The following is a 17,371-nucleotide window of genomic DNA, read 5'->3' as shown; positions in this document are numbered from 1 at the left end:
GGTCTGCCTTTGACATTTGTAACTGCCCTGCACCGAAGGTCCGAAATAGCCCTTTCCATTAAGTAGTGGCTGCAGACCAAAGAGCTCATGAGGCTTACTACAGCTGTCACCGCTCCTGACTTGGTGGTCTGAAAATATGGTATGAAGAAAAGAATTTACAATGCCTCAGCAATTTGGGAAGTACCAGGAAAATTTGTGGACACTGTCTCAAAGATGAAAAAAGATGCTTCTTCAAAGACTGTAATAAGTAGATGTTCACCCAAGAGCATCTCTAGGGATAGGACAGATAAAGGATAAAGAAGAGGGAAAAGTGGAGCATTTGTCTGACTTTGAGCTTAGCATAGTGATTTAATAATAATAATAAGGTTTAGTTAACATAGCACTTACTCTGTGTACAGTCCTCATCATAACAGATTTGGAATCAAAGACATAAAGAGAAATTCGGTAATCTGCCCCAAATCTCACAATTAGAAGCTACTATCTATATAGATTGTATGCAAGTGAAATTTTTGAGAAATTTAGCTGAGTTCGTTTAATTTTTTTTTTCTTTCTGCTAGTTGGCCAGTGACAACTAAGGAAGTTGTATTTGTGTTGAATTAACTAACATTGTAAACTAATGTTTCCTGTCAGACATTGTTCCTACTCCAAGAAAATACTGATGCTAATACCAGTGGGTACAGGTGGGGCCAGAAACTGATGTAGAACTGTCTGTTTTTGGTCTGTGGTCATGGCAACCATTTTCAGAAAGCCTGGTGTTTGCCTTTCGGCCTCTTGGAATCACAGTTTGCTCAACTCCTTTGTTCCAGAAGAGCCACTCTATTCCCGATTGCTACACACCAGGCTGGTCTCCAGCCATTGATTCCCAGTGTCCTGTCGCATTATTTCACACTGTTCTTTCACTGAGGCCATTCTCCTGACCGTTTGGCTTTGCCGTGGCCCAGTTAGCTCACCCTACAGCAGTTATGGGAGCAGCCTATTGTGACCTGTTCTCTACCAGGAACCTAGAGGGTGGGGACCACCTGGCCATACTTACCTTTCTATTCATCACGTCGCCTTGCACATAGTAGGCATTTAATAAATGCTTGGGGATTAGCCCACGAGTGAGAAATGGTGAGCACTGCCTCCGCTTTGGCCACGTTCCAGCACTTTCTGGTGGTTGTTTCGCCCCATCATGGCTGAGCTGGCTCTAGGCTGATGAAATGATGAAAAAACAGGATATGACCCGTCTGGTAAGATGAGGACCAAGACGTGGATGGATGTTCTGATCTCCTAATTTGGTCAGAAACTCCCAAAGCCAGAATTCTTCTTGATTTAATTTCCAAATGTCAATCTACCAGTGCTTCTCAGCAGGTCCTGGGGTCCTTGGGGGCAGACTTTGCCCTGAGCCATGCGTCTGTCCACTGGCATTCTGAAAACAGGAAGTGCTCAGTAAATGTTTATGGAATTGATTGATCATAACCTTGGCAGCCATTAAGTTTGCAAAATCATCAGCACGTTGATAACTATGTTAAGTGGTTTGAACCCAGGTGCACAGCTTCTTACATATGGGTTTGGAAAACATGGCCGTGAGCAAGAGCTTCTGGATTAGGCATCCAGAATGTTTGAGGATATTCATTGTCTGCTACATCAGGAAGATTCCTCCAATGATATTTTTCCTGTTATAGTCTTGACATAACAGATATAACAGATTTAATAAAATGGTACCCATCACTGGGAATGAAGAGCAACCAGCCAGGACTCGTCCCTCTGACACAAGCCTCCACTCAGCCCCATCCTTAGGATCTTAGAAAGTGACAGCCGTACCCAGCTTATCTACTTCCTAGGCTATTGTAAAAAATAAATAAATAAAAAATAAAAATGATAGCATGTGTGTGAAAAACATGGAGTCATATAGAAAAATAAGCCAGTGTTATGATTAACAATGCTGTTCAAATTTATTTTTAGTTCATATGCCACATAAATCAAGACTCAGCGTTGTGTGAAGACTTAAAGCCGCCCCGTCATGATGCCCAGAGTTCTTCGCTGTCTCAGATGCTCTCTCAGAGCCCAGCAAGTCTCAGCAGGGAGGCGCCAGTGACAGAGTACGTTACTGTGTTCTCACAGCAGGCCTGGCATCTGTGCCAGGGGTTGGGGAAAAAGGTGATGTTGCTCTTTGGGCAGAGCCTGTCTTTCTGACTAAGAAATCTGGCAGCAGATACGCCAGCAGGACCAAGCTCTGTAATGTCGCCCCAGCTTGGCAGGCTCCTTGCGCCTTGGGGTTCCTGGACCAGCATGTGAGGTGCTGGCCCTGGCTGGGTGGCTCAGTTAGTTGGAGCATCCTCCCGCTATGCCAAGGTTTTGGGTTCGATCGCTGGTCAGGGAACATACAAGATTCAACCAATGAATGCATAAATAAGTGGAACAACAAGCTTCTCTTTCTCTCTAAAATCAATAAATAGCCCAACCGGCGTGGCTCAGTGGTTGAGTGTTGACCCATCAACCAAGAGGTCACTGGTTTGATTTCAGGCCAGGACACATGCCCAGGTTGCAGATCCCCAGCAGGGGGCATGTAGGAGGCAGCCCATGAAACTCATCGAAGTTTCTATCTCTCTATCCCTCTCCCTTCTTCTCTCTCTAAACATCAATAAAAACATAGAAGAATAAAATCAATAAAAATCGAAACAAAAACAATAATGTGAGGTGCTGTGGGCTGGCACAGGTTTAGCAACTGCTGAGGACAAAGATGCTCTGGGAGGATGTGGTAGGGACGAGGCTTGAGGACTCCAAGAATTTTGAGAAAACAGAGAAACCTATTGTTTCATTCTTGAGTCTGAAATTGCACTCAATGTACTGGCCACACAAAGTACTGTGACCAATTCCAAGATCAACTGCAGATGTAAATGAAGAGCAGGAAATAGTGCATTTTGTCCCAAGGAAGGAAGGTGTCAGAAACTCATCTTCCCTCCCCAAAGAGGCTTCTACAAGAGAATAAAAGTCCATGTGATAATTGGGCCCAATTTCCACCCTCTCACCTAACCCCAGAAGTAAATGAAAAATATTTTTCTGAGTAAGGCAGAGGCATACAGAGTGGCAGGCTCTGGAGGTGGTGTGGGCCCTATCATGGTTGCAGGAAGGTATCCCTTTCAGAGCCGAGCAGGGAAGATCACGTGAGTGCTGGATTCCATGGGCCAGAATCATAGCAAGTTACTTCTACCAACTGAGCTTCAAGAAATGGCTTCTTTGCCTGGCTCGTGTGGCTCAGTGATTGAGTGTTGACCTATGAACCAGGAGGTCAAGGTTCAATTCCCCCTCAGGGCACATGCCCTTGTTGTGGGCTCGATCGCACTAGGGGGCATGCAGGAGGCAGCCAATCAATGATATGCTCTCATCATTGATGTTTTAGCTCTCCCTCTCCCATCTTCTCTCTGAAATCAGTAAAAAATGTATTTTTAAAAAATAAAAGAAATGGCTTCTTTCTCCAGTGAGTTGTCCCTGGAGACAGAGGACTCTACCCCCAGGACTGCCCTAGGAAGGTGCCATTCTCCCTGTGTGAATCTTGCTCTTATGCCTAGAGGAAGCCGGTTTATAGGCATGTTCTAGAGAGAGCCAGTTTGGTGTCAAATTAATCTTGACAGATTGTGCTGAAGGCCTAAGAAAAGCAAACATAAAAGGGTAGAATCAGGGTACAGAACTCAAAACTGTGGCCAGAGAGGCGGGCAGGGCAGGCAGAGGAGAAGTAAGAATTTTGTACATACCAAGGACTTGAAGTCAGTAACAGAAGTCAGGGCATGCTGTGAAGGCAATATGAGTTGAGGCAGAAGGTGGCATGGGCTGCCCCTCTGACCACAGGCCTGGCTCACCTCAGAGACCCCGAGAGGGCCCTGAGTAGATGAAGAAGCTACGTTTGCTCCTGGTGCTGGAAAGGGTCTCCCTTTTCTGCTCACAGCCTTCCCTGCTTTTGTTTTTGTTTGTTTGTTTGTTTTCTTAATCTATTTTTTAAATTGATTTCAGAGAGGAAGGGAGAGGGAAAGATAGAAACATCAGTGATGAGAGAGAATCATTGATTGGCTGCCTTCTGCATGCTGCCTATTGGGGATTGAGCCCACAACCTGGGGAATGTGCCCTTGACTGGAATTGAACCCGGGACCCGTCAGTCCACAGGCCAACGCTCTATCCACTGAGCCAAACCGGCTAGGGCCTCCCTGCTTTTGGAAGCTTCAGGATCTAGTCCTGGCTCTTAGCCTGGAGTTCAAAGCCTTGCCCTGTGGTGGCAGCCTGCCTCCCTCACCCAAAACAGGCTGAACCCCGCCCCCCACCCCCCCCCAGCCCAGCCAGGGCCTTCTTTCCTGCAACGCCTCCCTCCCTATCTTCTGAACTTGGAACATCCAGCCTCCCAGCCCCAGCTCTGTTTCTCTCTGAGTGAGCCCCTCACCTGCCAGGGCCACCTCCATCTCTCTCCCCGGCTCCCCCTGACCCTCCTACTCCCCTACATCTCACCCCCCCACCCCCCCACAACAGCTCTCTCTCCGGGCCAGGGAGTCTCTCATGTAGGTGTGCCTGACAGTTGCCTGCGGGGATCATAAAAATATAGGTGCCTGGTCACCAGTCTGAGTGATCACGAGTATGCAGGAAGCACACTTCAAATTATTTCCCAATAAAAGCCTGATTTCTGTTTCAAGAGTCCCTTCCCCTGGGGCAATGGAAATGTATCAGTTTAGGGGATTCCTACCTCACCTGTCGGAGCTGATGGCACTTCACATTTAGATTGTGTAGGTGATGCTGAAGGCATTTATTCCCTGAGGGAGTAGCAAAGTCATGTGTCCTCGTCCATTCTGTGGCCACCACCTGACTAAGCTATCACCTCCTACATGGATCACAGTGACAGTGATCAATACAAAATGCATGACACTGCCCTGACCGGTTTGGCCCAGTGAATAGAGTGTCGGCCTGTGGACTGAAGGGTCCCGGGTTCGATTCTGGTCAAGGGCAAGTACCTTGGTTGCGGGCACATCCCCAGTGGGAGGTGTGCAGGAGGCAGCTGATGAATGTTTCTCTCTCATTGATGTTTCTAATTCTCTATCCCTCTCCCTTCCTCTCTGTAAAAAATCAATAAAATATATTTTAAAAAATGCATGACACTTGGGCCATAGAATGCCTTCTGCTCTCTCTCTCTCTCTCTCTCTCTCTCTTTAATTGATTTCAGAGAGGAAAGGAGAGGGAGAGGGATAGAAACATCAATGATGAGGGAGAATCATTGATCGGCTGCCTCCTGCACACCCCCTAATGGGGATCGAGCCCACAACCCGGGCATGGGCAGGCTGACGCTCTATCCACTGAGCCAAACAGCTAGGGCTGCCCTCCACGGAATGCCTCTGCCCTCTTCCCTCACATCCCACTCATCCTTCCAGGTCGGCTCAATGCTGCCTCTCACAAGAACCTAAGCTGCCTGGGCATGACCTCTCCCCCCTGCAGCGGCATTCCCACCATCCGGCGGCATGCAGGGTTGTAGGCAGGCTGCATCCTCACGCGATGATTAAGTTTCAGTAACTAGATTAGACACTCCTAAGAGCAGGCCTCGCCTTGCACTTCTGGGTTTCCCCGCAGGACCTGGCATTGAGGACTCCCTGATAACATTTCAGTCGCTGTTTACGTGGTGTGTACCATGAGGGGAAACCAGCAACATGCTTAGAAATAAATGTTCACCGAGCCATTGGCCCTAGTGAACTGGGGACACAAACCGAGAAGGCAATGTTAGGTGTGTAGGGGGAGCAAGGTGGCGGAGTGGCTAAAGGCGAGGGGAAGACCTGCATCAGCCCAGCAGGCACCTAGTTCAGGACCAGGGGAAAGACTGCATACCAAGGACTGAGGTCAGGCCGAGGAGGGTGAGGCTGTGGAGGAGGCGCGGCTGAGGCAGGACCATTGCCCACACATGCAAAAGGCGCCTGGCTCTGGCTGTCCCCGCCGGCCCAGTGGGATTGCTGGGCTCTGATGTGGCCCCTGCTCTTCCTGGGGCTGAGACGTGTGCCGGTCCGGCTGCCACTCCAGCTTGCCTCTCTCCGGTGCTCTCCCCAGAGAGGCCCGGCAGTCCTTGACACTGCGGCCTCTGGAAGGGCGGGGGGCGCGCGGAAGCTCAGCAGCGGGGCTCCCACCTTGGGCATTTTGCAGCTGTTCCCCAGTGTCTGGGACACGGGGTGCTCAGTTACAGTGTCTAACGAATGATTGTCATTTTGGGGTCAGCTCCCTGAGGCTTCACCTTTGAGCCCCCATGAGTCCATGCAGGGCCAGCGCCAGAAGGAAAACCCCTCTCGCTGGCTCCCCCACGTCCTGGGCCTCACCTGGCCACCGGAAGGCCATTCACTCCCAGGCTGCTCTCCGGCCTTCCTCCCCAACCGGCAGGGCCTGCTGCCGCGGGTCGGGTCGGGTGGCCTGGACCCGGCGGTGGTGGTTTTGTGAGCCCAAGGCCGGGCAGTTATGCCCAGTCCCGCCTGTCGTTTCTCACATGGGGTCCTGTCCTCATCTCAGCGGCTGGGAAACGGCAGCAGGTAGAGGGTAAGAGGGCATCACAGCCCTAAACTCCTCAGTGTGCAGAGAACCCCCGGTCTCCAAGGGCGGTTCAGATTCACCATCTCAGCCCTGAAAAGTGGGGGTGGGCTGGTGGGCGCTGCTTTCATTGATCAGATGAGAGCCACGAGGCCGGCGAGGCCAAGCGTGTGACTTTGGAAGCAGCCCTGGAGCCAGAACTCAGGTCCCCGGGCCCCTTTGCCAGCACCTTTCCTGCGCCTTCCTGGGCGTGCCGGGGCAAGGAGAAGGTTTTCCGGTGCCAGCGTCCCAGCAGGAGGAGCTCACACCTTTTGGAGCTGGGAGGGCCGGAGAGGTGCAGGCCATCCCCTTAATTTGCAGAGGAACAGGGTCCCCCACCTCACCCCCACCCCCAGCCCAGGAGGTTGTGAGCTGCTGGAGCCACATGGTCGGGGGGCAGAGCCGGGAGCCCACGGCCCAGCTCCAGCCACAGGTGCCCCACATTGTGCCCGTTTCCCACCTCGTGAGGACCAGGCAGGACCTGTGCTGTGCTCTCTGCGGCTGGGCCAGGTGGGGTCCCCTGTGGTGCGAGGCTGCGGGGGGCCTTCCTGCGAATCGCTTTGTGTCTATGGATGATGAGCACGGTGCTCCCAGACGTCTCGGGGCCCCATTGCAGTTCCCTAGCCGACTGGCCCTGTGAAGGGGGCATGTCACCAGGCCACCACCTCGGGTTCTGTGGGGTTTAAATGAGATGGAGGCAGCTGTAATGGAACAGTGCCCGGCGCACTGTAACTCCCCACCGATACTGGCGGGTATTGTTACTGAATTGACAGTTTGAAGACCGGCAGTAAAAGCTGACACCCCAGAGGGGGCCCCAGGAGGAAACTTTGAAAGGTTCCAATTCCACGGCAGGAGAGCAGCCCCCCCGGGGCCCTCCCCGAGGGAGTACGGACCACGAGGCCTTGGCCTGCTCTGCTCCCTGCCAGGGACCTGTCATCAGCAGCTGACTCCACTCCCTGACGCGTGGCCCTGGATCACTGGGGATCTGAACGCCCCAGGGAGGTGGGTCCCAGCCGCTGGCTGATTGCTGAGGACAGGTGGGTGCTGAAGGCCAGTCCAGACCTATTTGCGGGAAAGCAAAGCCAATCCGAGCCAAGATTCTGGAGAGGATTAGAGAAAACATGTCCATCTCAGCCTCCATCTGCCCGGCTAGGACCGGGCACAGATACCGGGAAGAGCGAGGGGGACTTTCACTCAAAGCAAATGACTAACCAAGACTTTGGGGTGGACCCTATGAAAGCAGCTGAGAGATGCGTTCACATCTGAGCCCAGAGCTCCCGGTGGGGTTGTCAGGATGCTGTGCTGAGGAGGCCTGGGCTTCTCTCCAGGAATGTGAGAGCTCAGAGGAGACTGGGGCGTGGGCAGAGGACAGCGGCATCAGTGACCGGAGCGAAGGGCATCTCCAGGGGCTCTGTTCCAGCCACTCTCCCGGAGCAGAGCGCCTGGCACTGGCTAGGCAGCCATCTGTGGGCTCCGCAAGGCGCGGCCCCCCTGCCCACCCCCTGCCCTCTGGGACAAGCTCTGGAGAGAGGCTTGTGAGCACAGGTTAGGGGTGGGGTGGGTCAGGTTAGGACCAGTGGGTTCGTCACAGCTCTGCCCCGGCCACACCAAGACTTTGGCACCTTCCTCCCCACCCATCGTTCTTCAGCTTCAGTCCTTTACACTGAAGCGAGTTTTTAAAAATAGGTGAAGCATGTGGCAAGCAGGGAGAAGTCTCCCTCTCCGGCCCGCTTCCCCTCCTCCCAGGCAACATCTGTGTGTCCTTACTTGGCACCCACACATGCAAGCAGACGGTCAGTATTCCCCTCCCTGTCTTCTTTGGGTCACAGAAACTCCTCTGAGAGTCTAAAACAGCTCTGAGTTCTTCCCTAAAATATCACACACACACACACACACACACACACACACACACACACACACACACAATGTACAATTTCAGGGGGTTTCACACACCTGCGGCCCATTTGTCCTATTCAACAAGGCATTCCGGTGTGGCTTATAGCAGCTGGGTCTGACCACATTCTATCTCCTTCACACTGTCCCCTATACCAGTGGTCGGCAAACTCATTAGTCAACAGAGCGGCAAACTGCGGCTTGCGACCACTGCCCTATACACACATCACCAACTTCTGGGGTCTTCCCAAGCTCTCCTAAGGCCTTGACAAAAGGGCAGAGGCAGCCAGTCCTTCAGGGCCTTCTTTCAGTAACTTCCTACTATATTTAAGGAAAAATAAAACCTAAACTCTAAACATGGCCCGGAAGGCCCTTCGAGAGTGGTCTGGCCTGAGCTTCCCTCCTGGTCCCATGCCCCCACCATTACCCTCTGAGCACACTGCTCTTGCTACACTGTCCTTTCTGTTCCTTATTGAACATGTCAGACCTGGTCCCACCTCAGAGCCTTTGCATGAGCTGTTCCCTCTGCCTGGGAAACTGGGTCCCCTGATGGCTGCATTGCTATTTCCTTCAGTGTCAGCTCCAATGTCCTAATGCTGTGGCCACCCGCCCCCCGCCCCCCGCTGTCCCTCCCCCACAAGAACCCTTCTTTCTATCTCTTCATTCTATTTTATTTTCCTCAGGGTTCTTACCACTTCTGAAATTATTTTATGGGCTTAGTCATGGACTGTCTGCCTTCCCCCACTAGAATGTGAGTTCCACAAAGTCATGGCCTTGCCCTCCACATCTCCAGCACCTAGCACAGTGCCTGCCACACGCTATGTGCTCGGCAAATCTTTGGATTGAGTGAATGCATCAGCAAATATCTGTGGACTGAGACAATGCATTCAGTAAGTATCTGTGGATTGAATAAATGCACTCAACAGATATCCTTGGATTGAGTGAAGAATCTTGGTGGGGCTTAGACAAGAATCTTGACTCATTCTCCATCCCACCAAGGCAGCTCCAGGCAGTCTCTGGCTCCTGCTCTAGGCAGAGTTCCTGCCTTCCCCCCTTTTCTCTAGGCCCAGCTGTCCAATCCTTTCCCCAGATCTCTGGAGCCCTCCCTCCCAATCAGCATTGAACAAAAACGTTTCTATGCTTGTATGCCTGGGGGATTTAATCTAAGTCAATTTGGCTTCTCCCGCACTCGAGCAGCTGAGTCCAGAGGTCTGATCAGCGTTTCCAGCGGAGCAGCCAGCAACCATGTTGTCTGAGGGCTCAGAGCTCCACCCCTGGGGGAACCAGGGAACTGAGGGAGGGCGGTCTGGGCCTTGGTTCCCTGCATTTTCGTTCCTGGGTCTTGGGAAATAAAGATCAACCAAAGGAGAAAAGCAAAGGCTATTTATTCAGAACCTGCTCTGTGAGGGAGTCACCACGGTCACTCGCGTTTTGACAGAGGCTGAGAGGCAGTCGGAGTGGGAACGACAGTGGGAAAGGGAGGCCCCAGGTGCGCCCTCGGCGGAGGCTGTTGGCATGGGGAGGCGGTGGACAGGCTAACTGGCAGCCTGGCATCCTGTCAGGCTGGTTGGGCATGCATATTTGGCTTGCCCTGGTTGGTCCTAAGTTGAAATGGGGACAAAAATTAGGGAAACTCTTGGTTATTAATCAAGTCCTGGCCACGTTGAGCCGATTGTTCCAGAAGTTATTGTGTAGCTTCCTGAATTGTTACTAGAGATAGTCTGACTTCCCGAGTTGGTTTCCTGGGCGGGGTTCTGCAGGTTGTGGATGGGAGTTCTAGTTTTCTATATGGCCTCGCGTGTTCAGACTGTGTGTTCAGTCTCTTCGTCTACATGCAGATCAGCCTTTCGGGTGACCCTTTTTCCCTTAATCACATGCATGCCTTGGAATAGTGCAATCACCCAGTGTTTAATCTCCTCATTCAGCAGTTCTCTAGAGAAGCCATCCTCTGTGCAAAGGAGGGTGCGAGGTACAGTAAAAGGACTAGGACTGGGCAGGCCCGGTGCCTGGAGGGCTGCGGTCTAGTGAGAGAGGTGAGGCTGCCGTGACTGCAGGGCTGTGCACGTGTGGTGTCATACAATTGGGTCAGAACAGGGAGTGCTGATTATGGCAATTAGGAAGGCTTTAAGGTCAGTGTGGAGTTTCATGAGTAGGAAAGAGGAGAGGAAGGGGGCACTCTTGGAAGGGGATACTGTGAGGAAGGGTGCGGGTGGAGGGGCCTAAGGGTTAGATACTTACTCTCTGTGGGTTTCAGTTCTTCACCCCCTAGAGCCGCTGTGAGGCAGACACTGTGTGTGAAGGTGATCATGGGTTGTGAAGGTTTCATTGCCAGGGAAGGCTGTGGGAACCAGCTGGGAAGGGCCTCTGTCATCAAAATGAGTGGCCCTAGGTAATTATTATTATTACCTAGGCACCAGCATTTACGGAGTTGGACTCACTGCTCAGAGTCTGCATAGGACCCCCACAACAATCCTAGGAGATAGTTACTATTTCTTAAAGTTTTTATTTATTGATTTGAGAGAGCGAGAGAGGAAGGGAGAGAAACATCAATTTGTTATTCTACATACAGGGTGTCCCCCCAAAATGTATAAACACTTTAACAGCTGATAGCTCAATTTTGAAAATGAAATGTATTTTAATAAACACTGCCTTTATAAGTATTCAAAGTGTGTGTATACATTTTTTTGGGACACCTTATATTCTTTTTTTAATTAATTAATTAATTTTTATATTTTTATTGATTTCAGAGAGGAAGGAGAGGGAGAAAGAGATAGAAACATCAATGATGAGAGAGAGTCATTGATCGGTTGCTTCCTGCACGCCCCGTACTGGGGATTGAGCCCGAAACCCAGGCATGTGCCCTTGACCGGAATTGAACAGGGACCCTTCAGTCCACAGGCTCTATCCACTGAGCCAAATCAGGTAGGGTAGTTTTAAAAATATGTTTTTGATTGATTTTTAGATAGAGAGGAAGGGAGGAGAGAAACATCAATGGGCTGCCTTTTGCATGCCCCTTCGTGGGGATCAAGCCTGCAACCCAGCCATGTGCAACCTGGAACCAAACCAGGGCCCTCTTGGTTCATGTAATGACGTTCAATCCACTGAGCCACGCTGGCTGGGCAGTCCTAAGGTTTTTAAGGGTGGAATTTTAGGGGAGGTCTTGGGGGAAGATCGCAATAGAATATTAACAGTTTTCCAGGTGTGTCCATTCAGGGTTGTGGTCCTGACGTCAGCGGTGGCTGGTTTTGTTACTTATCTGGGCCTGGAGCTGAAACACAACAATGATGAAACAGTCTGAGTCACACAACACCAAACATGTTGTAGACAGCGGGAATGGCACCCGTTGTCTGACCGGTGGGGTCCAACCAATGAAATAAAAAAAAAATACATTTTTTTTTAAATGAAACTTTAAAAAGAAAGAAAGTAAGGGTTTATTTTTAGGAAGTAGTCCATACCCGAAGACACAGGTACGCTAATGCTCAAAGACCTGGCTCCCCAATGTCTTCCCCACTAACTGGGCGGTGGGAAAGGGGGTCGCTGATCCTGATGCCAGCCATAGTGTTGTTTCTGGGCCACTTCTCTGGGCCTGGAGCTGAAATACAACTGAGGCCTAGACGTTGTCTCTGGTTTGATTGAAACTCTGTCTCTGAGGTCCATAGGCCCGAGGCTTTGTTCCTAAGATAATTTGATGCTGATCAGAACCTCATTGTCCTGAGGGCTTCATGGGTAAGGGAGTGCAGGTGCAAGGGAGAAGAGGCAGGTGAGTGAGTCAGGGTGCTGTTGCGGCCAATTTAAATCAAAAGGACAGAAAGGAGAAAAGTTCATATTAAAGAAATGACGTTCCTACGAGATTACCTAAACGCACACCCATCCTCTCAATGGCCATTCAACCCTTCATTGATGATTATTTGAGCCTTGAAAGTTTTCATGTGTTAGAAAAAGCACAACTGCACATATTTTAACTCACATCTTCTAAGTTTTTAAATCCAGTTTCTCCTTCACTTGTGCGTTCTTGGCTTTTTTCTGTATTTGCTTATTTGGGTTTTTACTTATTATTTTTTTAATTTTTTTAAAATATATTTTTATTGATTTTAGAGAAGAAGGGAGGAGGAGAGAGAGATGGAAACATCAATGATGTTTGATCGGCTGTCTCCTGCACGCCCTCTACTGGGGATTGAACCTGCAACTCAGGCATGTGCCCTTGACGGGAATCGAACCTGGGACCCTTCAGTCCACAGGCCAACGCTCTATCCACTGAGCCAAACCGGCTAGGGCTATTTGGGTATTTATTTATTTATTTATTATTATTTTTTTTTAAATATATTTTATTGATTTTTTACAGAGAGGAAGGGAGAGGGACAGAGAGTTAGAAACATCGATGAGAGAGAAACATCGATCAGCTGCCTCCTGCACACCCCCCACTGGGGATGTGCCTGCAACCAAGGTACATGCCCTTGACCGGAATCGAACCTGGGACCCTTTCAGTCCGCAGGCTGACGCTCTATCCACTGAGCCAAACCGGTCTCGGCTGGGTATTTATTTAGAGGCCACCATGCGTGGCATTGGGCTGGGCTCTGGGATACCTACCATGATCTTTGTTCTCATGGAGCTTACCGCCCAGGGAGAAAGACTATCATTCCACAAATAATTCCAAATGTGAGGAGGGCTGCTAAAGGGACAGGAGAGTATTATCAAATGTGTTGACCTGGGGGCTTCAGGAAGACCTCCCTGAGGAAGTAACGTTTAAAGCCGAGTCTTGAAGGAGGATGTGTCAGTCAGGAACACTTTGGGCTGCACACAACAGAAAATCAAACGATGAAACCGTGAGCATGTTTATTGTGTCCTTAAGAAGCCTGAAAGCAAAGGGCTCCCGAGTTTTTAAGTGGCTCAACAATATCAAGGGCCACGAGTTGACATCTCTGCAATTTTCTTTTCCCTCAGTCGTTTACAACCTCAGGCAGGGTTGCCACAGATTCGAGCGTGACCTCCTTACATAACATCATCCCAAAACAAAGAGAAGAGAAAGGGTTCAGGTTCCCAAACAGCTCTTTCAAAAAGGACACGTTCATTGGCAAGTTCCCAGGAGTGTTCTTTTTGTGCCTTTTGCTCAAAAGTAAGTCATATGCCCACCTGAGATGAGCAAAGAGGAAGGGTTTACCATGACTGACGATTTATTCCATAGCACAGTGAGGACCGTACTATCTCTGAAGGTAATGCTACCTATTGGACCCCTCAATTGAGGGTATGAGGGACCATGAATTCTGGATATGGAAGCCTAGATAATTCAAACAAATATTCATGCCAATAAAAATTTTTTAAAAAACCATCTTTAAGACATCAGAGAAGTAACCAGATTTGAGGAATCACTGAATTGAGATGCTGAGATACTGCAGAGGATGGGAAAGGCTGCATATACCTTGGGAATTTTGTTCTGGAAAAGTATGAGCTGCAATTCTGGGAGTCTCAGGGGGCTGGGGTGAAAATGTCTGAGTCAGGCCGAAACTGGTTTGGCTCAGTGGATAGAGCGTCAGCCTGTGGACTGAAGGGTCCCAGGTTCGATTCTGGTCAAGGGCATGTACCTTGGTTGCGGGCACATCCCCAGTAGGGGGTGTGCAGGAGGCGGCTGATCGATGTTTCTGACTCTCTGTCCCTCTCCCTTCCTCTCTGTAAAAAATCAATAAAATATATTTTTAAAAAAAAAGAAAGAAAGAAAATGTCCGAGTCAGAGTCCTGCCAAGAATGAGGACCACAGGGAACATTTCTCTGCTTTGGGTGTGATGCTAAAGGGATGCATGCTGGGTGTAAGAGTGACCCAGGAAATCTCAAGCCCCGAACTTGCTTTAAGGTGGTTCCCAATTGCTATTGCCCTCAAGAGTCAGAAAAAAAAAAAAGTTCTATTTAGAGGAAGATAATATTATATTGAGCTTCAAGGCACTTCTATAAATAACTTTTTAAAAATGTCTAGCACACAAAGATAACCCAAGGATATAAGACAGCAGGAATAAGAACAGTATGTACAATAGATAGTAGAAATAGACTCATAGGGTCTCCAGATATGAAATTATCAGCATAGATTACAAAACAATTATGTTTGTTATGCTCAAGAAATAAAAGCCAAGGGTGGAAAATTTGGCTGAGAACTGGAAATTAAAAAAAAAAAAAAAGATACAACAAATTTAACAGGTGAAAAAATGTAAATTCTGGAATTTAAAATAAAATAATCAAAATTAAGAAACAGATTTAGCAGCAGATTGGAAATAGCAGAAGGGAAAAATTAATGGACTGGAATATAGGTCAGAAGGAAACATCCAGAATGATGCATTATAGAGTAAAAAGATAGAAAATGTAGAGGAATGGGTAAGAGACATGGATGTCAGTCACAATGAAAAGGGCTAAATAGAGTCCTATAAGGAAAGGAAAGAATGAGCATAGGTAATAGTTGAAGAAAAATAGCTCAGATTTTTCCAGAATTGATGAAACACACTAAATCATACATTTAAGAATCCAGCCGAAACCGGTTTGGCTCAGTGGATAGAGCGTCGGCCTGCGGACTGAAAGGTCCCGGGTTCGATTCCGGTCAAGGGCATGTACCTTGGTTGCAGGCACATCCTCAGTGGGAGGTGTGCAGGAGGCAGCTGATCGATGTTTCTCTCTCACCGATGTTTCTAACTCTCTATCCCTCTCCCTTCCTCTCTGTGAAATACCAATAAAATATATTAAAAAAAAAAAAAGAATCCAACAAATCCTAAGCAGGATTAAAACAACAACAACAAACACCATGGCCTTACACATTATACTGAAACTGCAGAAAACCAAAGACAAAGAAAACTTAGCAAAAGCAGTCAGGATAAAACTGACACATTACCTTCAAAGGCCATAATATTTAGAGGTCTCACTTCCTGATTTCAAAGCTTACTACAAAGCTACGGTAACCAAGACAGTGTGGCATTAGCATACGTGTAGCCATATAGATCATTGGAATAGAATTCAGGTTCTATTAATACAACATCTGTATATTGTATTGTGTACGCACCACCCAATTTAAACATATTTTTATTGATTTCAGTGAGAAGAAAGGAGAGGGAGAGAGAGAGAGAAGCATCAATAATGAGAGAGAATCATTGATCAGCTGTCTCCTGCACACCCCACACTAGGGATCAAGCCTGCAATCCAGGCATGAGACCTGACTGGGAATCAAACCGTGAAGTCCTGGTTCATAGGTCAACACTCAACCCCTGAGCCATGCTGGCTGGCCTCACCACCCAATTTAAAGTCCAACTATTTTAAAAAAAAATATATTTTATTGATATTTTACAGAGAGAGGAAGGGAGAGGGATAGAGAGTTAGAAACATCGATGAGAGAGAAACATCGATCAGCTGCCTCCTGCACACCTCCCACTGGGGATGTGCCCACAACCAAGGTACATGCTCTTGACCGGAATCGAACCTGGGACCCTTCAGTCCGCAGGCCGACGCTCTATCCACTGAGCCAAACCGGTTTCGGCAAGTCCAACTATTTTAAATCCTACTATCTTCTCTTTACCAGAAATGAAGAGAGATACTTCATAATTATAAAAGGTTCAATTCACTAGAAAGATATAACAATTCTAAATATGTTGTGCCTAGTAACATGACCTCAGGGCATTTAAATAAAAAATTAAAATAAACAAATATCTGATCATAGAGATTTTCATATACTCTCTCAGTAGACAAAAAAAAATCAGTAAAGATATAGATTTGCATAATACTATTAACTAACTTTACCAAAAAAAATATAGAATATTATACCTGAAAAGCTGCAAAATACACATTCATCTCAAACACACATACAGTATTTACCAAAATTGACCATATTCTAAACCATAAAACTAGTTTTAACAAATCCAAAGGATGGAAATCATTCAGAGTTCATTCCTTACCCACAATACAATTATGCTAGAAATAAAAAAAGGAGTACACCATGGGAAATATAATAAATAATCTTATAATAACTATGTATTATGCCAGTTGGACACTGGGATATATCAGAGGGAACACTTTGTAAAGCATATGATTGTCTAACCACTATGCTGTACACCTGAAACTAATATAAAATAATATTGAATGTAAATTGTAATTAAATAAAAAATAAAACACCCAAAAGGATAGTCAGAAAACCTCATATGTTTGGAAATAAAACAATATACTTCTAAATAATCCATGGATCAAAGAAGAAATTCTAATAAAATTTAAAATTCTTCATTTAAAAATACTGCATATTAGAAGTTATGGGATACAAGCTATTATTTTGAGGAAAATTTATGGCCTTACATAGTTACCTTAGGAAAGGAGAGCTGAAAATTAATAAACTAAATATGCACCAAAAAGTAGAAAAAGAATAGCAAATTAAACTTGATGAAATTAGAAAGAAGGAAATAAATCTAATTAAAAACACACACAATAGAATAAAAAAACCAGAAGTTGGTATTTTGAAAAGACTAATGAAAATAAATCTTTGATGAGATGATAAAAAGAAAAAAAGAGGAAGAGAAGACACAAGTAAATCTTATCAGGAATGAAAACCAGGGCATTACCATAGTCCCCGGAGAACTTAAAAAGAAACTAGGAGGATGTTAGGAACTTTATGCTAAAGCATTTAAAAGGTTTTATGAAATGGATAAGTTCCCAAGGGGAAAAAAGACAGTTTATGAAATTTTACCAAAGAAGAAATAGAAATTCTGAATATGCCAATAATTTAATAGAATTGAAATAATGGTTAAACATTTCCCCACAATGCATGTTCCAGGCCCACAAAGCTTCATCAGCAACTTCTTTTTTTTAAAAAATATATTTTTATTGATTTCAAAGAGGAAGGGAGAGGGAGAGAGAGATAGAAACATCAATGATAAGAGAGAATCATTGGTTGGCTGCCTCCTTCATG

Source organism: Plecotus auritus (genome assembly GCF_963455305.1).
Source record: "Plecotus auritus genome assembly, chromosome: 12".
NCBI classification, from domain to species: domain Eukaryota; kingdom Metazoa; phylum Chordata; class Mammalia; order Chiroptera; family Vespertilionidae; genus Plecotus; species Plecotus auritus.
Note: the sequence above shows the minus strand (reverse complement) of the source record.